Here is a 5,000-nt window from a genome sequence, read left to right as displayed (position 1 = left end):
TGGCCGACACCTCACACAGAAGTCGCGCATTTCACCTGCTGATTTACATTCCTACGATAATCACATGCTCCGGCCGACCACCGCTGTGTCATTGCGGAAGAGGTCCGGTTCGCCGCGACAACCCCGCCACCAATTACCTCCAATTACCACCACGCACGGTAAGCAGGCACTAATGGCATGCGGCTGTCGCCGCTGAAAATATGATGAGGCACTGCGGTAGTTGGTAGCATGCAGCCAGGGGCCCGCTGCGGTAGGGTGTAGTATGCAGCCAGGGGCATGCAGTAGTCGGTAGCATGCAGCCAGCGGGATGCAGTAGTTGTAGCATGCAGCAAGGGGCGCTGCAGGGAGTTGGTGGCAATGCAGCCAGGGTGGCGCTGCGGTAGTTAGCGTAGCATCAGCAGCCAGGTGGTGCGCCACCGCGGTTAGTCTGGGTATCATGCAGCCAGGGGGCGCGCCGGTAGTGTTAGCATGCAGCCCAGGGGCCGCGCCGGTCGTGTAGCATTGCCAAGCCCAGGGGCGCGCTCGGTGTGGTGCATTGCAGCCAGGGGGCGCCTGCGGTAGTTGTAGCATGCAGCCAGGGGGCGCCGCCGGTAGTTGGTAGAGGGATACCTTACAACACCTGACCAGATCTTTCATCATTTGGAACGATGGTTAAAAATGGCAAATAACAATGAGACTTGTCTTTTCTCTTGACAGAGACGAAAGTACTCTGCATCGGCACTTACAGATGGCCATAACGGACGTCAGTCCGTCGCCGCAGCCACCGGCTGCAACATGATCCGAGCAGCGTCGCCGTTGTCTTTAAGGGATTCGCGAGTGAAACACCTGGTCGTTTCTGTGGCGCCGATTGCAGTGCCGCACCTCGTCTTGGAGCGGTTGCGTGAACCGAATGTGGCGCGCAGCTACTGGTGTGCGCGCACTCAGATGCGCTGCGCCTCAACAATTAGCGACGTTGTGCTGCGCCCTGCTCGCGGCTGCCTCATCGTCGCTTGCCGTGCCGTGCTGCGTGTACCACGTGTCCCGGCAGCGCCTCGCTGGACCCGCACACGGCAGCGCCGAGCCGCCATTCCTCTGCGCAGGAGCGCGCCCGACGCTGGGCCGCGGGCAGCCAACGAGCACGCGACGGTGGGCGGGCGGCGCGGCGTCGACGCCCCGTGTGCCTCCTGTTGTCGAGACGCGCTCTCGGAGCTCGGACGCGGAACTCGCCGCGCGCTTTAGACTGCGAACCGCATGTCGCTACCGCCGCGGAGTCAGTGCCGGCCGCGGCCGCGCCTGGCCGCGCTCACCAGCGCAGACAGGGGGCGCTACGCCGACCGAGCGCAATGTTTCGTGTATCGAGAGTGCGAGCGCTACCCTGGCGATGAGCGCTGGAACGTGACAATTCCTGTGAAACATGGTACTGCCGGCAGTACGACGTCGGCGTTGTGTTGGTCAACCACTCGCGCCTCGCCCCAACCGCCGCGCGGCGGGGCGCGGCAAACGAACCGCCCCGCGGCCGCTCGAACGCGGGGTTCCCATGTTCGCTACGACTGGCTGGCGTGCCGGCTGAGAGACTACGAGTGAACGGCCTACTCCAGCGTTGCTGCGCGTGCTGCCGTGCGGGGGAGACTCCCGTGGCGCGCTCCATCCGCCGTAATGGACAAACGTTCGATCCAAAACACTCGCGTACGAGACGGTGGCGCCGCAGCGCGCCGCGTGTACGGACGACGCAGAGGGCGCGGCGGCGGCGAGATGCGCCGCGGTCGTCGTCGGAGGACAATCGGCTTCTTTGACGGCGATTCCGCAGTCTTGGTTCGTCAGCGGATTCGGGTTCTGCGCTTCCGGCCGCTGCTGCTCGACGCTCTCTCCTTCCTCTCTCATGGCAAGCTGTCATACACTCGACAGGTAGGTGGCGATACTCACCCGCTGGCGGTGGGAGGTCGGCGACACCGTCCTGGCGGTCGTGGGCGGCCAGTGACCATCTTACTTCTTTTTTTTCGCTGTCTGTGCTCATTTTCTTATGCGTATCATGTTTTCGCTCGTGCGTCGCTTCACAGGCTATATCAAGTGATCGATCGGTGCATGGCAGCTCTGACTAATTTGCCGACGCACTTTGAGAAATGATCGCAGCAGATTTTTCAGGAAAATCTGTCAGCCGCGTGCTATTAGCATTTATCTGCATCCTACAAGATTCATCAACCAATGGCGGGGAGCAGTCTATTACTAAGAGAGACTGGATTACAGGGTGAGCGGGTTGTTATTAACAGGGGTGGGGGGCTCTATTACAGGCGTGACCCATGTATTACCAGGTCGGAGTTAGGTGTCTATTACCAGGGGTGACCATGTATTACAGGGGGGGCCCATGTAATTACAGCGGGTGAACGCATGTATTACCAGCGGTGGCCCCATGTATTACCAGGTGGCTGGCCATGTGATTACCAGGGGTCCATGTATTACCAGGGTAGTGACCATGTATTACCAGGGGTGACCATTATTACAGGGGGTGACCCATGTTATTACCAGGGGTGGTGCATGCATGAACAGTGGTTGGATACCGATAACAGTGGCTGGGGCATACTGTCTATTGGGTGAGGCCTCGATTTAGGCCCATTCAATTACCCTGGCTTTGGAGGTGTTAACTGGATGGGGATGTCGTAGAGTATCCATATATCCGGAATGATTTGCTGGTGGGATGAAGGCTTTCTTTAGTTTCAGAGACTGAAGCTGACACGGTACACGAGCACCGACTTTCTCTCTCGCTCGCTCGCTCTCTCTCTCTCTTCTCGCTCTCTTTCTCTCTCTCTTTCTCTCCCTTCTCTCTCCCTCTCTCTTCTTCGCTCTCACTATTCTCTCTCTCTCTCTCTCTGCTCTGCACTCTTTGTCTCTCTTTCTCTCTCTCTATTTTCTCTCTCTCTCTCTCTCTCTCTTTCTCTCTCTCTCTCCTCTCTCTCTCTTCTTTCTCTCTCTTCTCTCTCATCTCTCTCTCTCTCTCTCTCTCTCTCTCTCGCTTTCTTCTCACTCTCTTTCTCTCTTTCTTTCTCTCTCTTTCTCTCTCTCTCTCTCTTTCTCTCTCGCTCTCTCTCACTATTTCTCTCTTCTCTCTCTCTCAGCTCTCTCTCACTATTTCTCTCTTTCTCTTGCTCTCTCTCAGCCACTGGGCTGCTACATACTGCCTCCGCTCGAAGCGAGTGGGGGGGGGGGGGGACTGACCTCTGTAACACTAAAGGACATTTAAACCTTAATCGACTGCCCATCTCAATAACTCGGAGGAGCGCGTGCGAATCGATAAGCGTGTCTCGCAGACACCAGAGGGATGACCAGAAAGCAGGTCACGGGGTTATGTTTAGTCGCGGGTATGTGTAGTCGCGCGGGCATGGTTTAGTCGCGGGATATGTTACGCGCGCTTGCCTTGAAGGCATCGTCGTGCTTTGAACGACGATTATGACACGTTTAAAACGGCTTCGCAGCATCCGCAGAGATTGATGCCGGCGCGCGTCCGCGGAAGCCATTAGCTGTCTTTGATATGCAATTCGTTGCACGTTAGGATGCTGAGAAGAGAAATGGTTGATTGACGCATACATGTGCTGGCCCATTCGACCTGAATTCTGACTGTGTTACGTCTCCGCCCTCTGTCTATCTTGCTCTCTCTCTCTTTCTTTCCCTCTCTCTCTCCTCTCTCCTCTCTCTCTCTCTCTCTCTCTCTCTCTCTGTCTCGTCTCTTCTCTTTCTTAGGCTCTCTCTCTCTCGTCTCTCTCTCTCTCTTTCTTTTTTCTCTCTCTCTCTCTCTCTTCTCTTCTCTTTCTCTCTTTTGCTTTCTTTCTTTCTCGCTCCCTACATGCTCGTAGATCTATATGATATGCTGGGTCATGTGTTTTAATACAGGTACATGCTTCGTAGAATAGTATGATATATGTGGTTTTATGATGTTTACAGGCTACAATGCTCGTATATATATGATTATTGTGGATTCATGTGTTTACACTTATCAGGCTTACATGCTCGTCGTATATATATCAAATTTATATTGTGCGTTTATGTGTTTACAGGTACATGCTCGTTGATATTGATGACATTTTCGTCGCTGCGAAAAAGCAGGGGGATGACCCGGGAAGATGTGAAGGTGAGTCTTCTGACTGCTATCAGGCGGACACTCGCGGATGGTGGCCTAAATTGCGAATCCGCTCGATCACCGCGCAGCAGGGTCTTTCGTTAGGCCGCGCTGCGAGGAGCGATCACACATATATCCATTCGCTCTCTCTAACGCAAATATGTGAAATGTCACGGGTCGAGAAACGATGAGAGCCTGGCATTCTGCGAGTGCCGCGCGGCTTTGAACTCTCCCTCATCGTTTCTCGCATGAAGCCCGACTTGACTTAAATGAAATCCCAGCTACGGCGAATCGCAGCTCCCTATGCCGGCGCGCGGCGGTGTTAGGGATGAGCGATCGTAAGCAAATGTGCATCCGACTGCGTCTTACGCGGCAGACGAAGGAGTCCGGCGCGCCTTCGCTAGCGGTCGGCATGTTCAGCACAGCGGGGACGATCGGCTTCATCGCTGTTGATGTAATTCTGCTTCACTACCTCCTCCTCTCTCGCCCACTCTTCCCCCCCCCACTTGCTGCACAGTCGCCGCTGCGGTTCATGAACATCAGAGTAAAATGAGCGTTCTTCGAGACAGGATGCAAGCGCGTCTGTTGTCTATTTTCGTGCGGGGTGACTGTCAATGCAGCGGAGAGATAACTGTCATTCGTTCGTATGTGATCGACGCGGCGAGATGGCTTCTTAATGCGCACTTTCACGAAATCGCCATTTTTATGGAACCGTCGTTTATTCCTTGCGTTTTTGAACTTAATGGCGTTCCCGGCGGCTGCTTGAGTATGTGCTGCTACTGGCATGCTGCTGGCTGCTGCCTGCTGCCATCTGCTGTGCCCTACTGCTGCTACTACTACTGCTTGCTACTGCCCTAACTGCTGTGCTGCCTACTACTGATGCTGCTGCCTGGTGCTACTGCTGCTGCATCGT

This window comes from Priapulus caudatus, unplaced genomic scaffold (assembly GCF_000485595.1).
Source record: "Priapulus caudatus unplaced genomic scaffold, Priapulus_caudatus-5.0.1 Scaffold1309, whole genome shotgun sequence".
Lineage (NCBI taxonomy): Eukaryota > Metazoa > Priapulida > Priapulimorpha > Priapulimorphida > Priapulidae > Priapulus > Priapulus caudatus.
The sequence above is the reverse complement of the archived record's forward strand: the minus strand, read 5'-3'. Positions refer to the sequence as shown.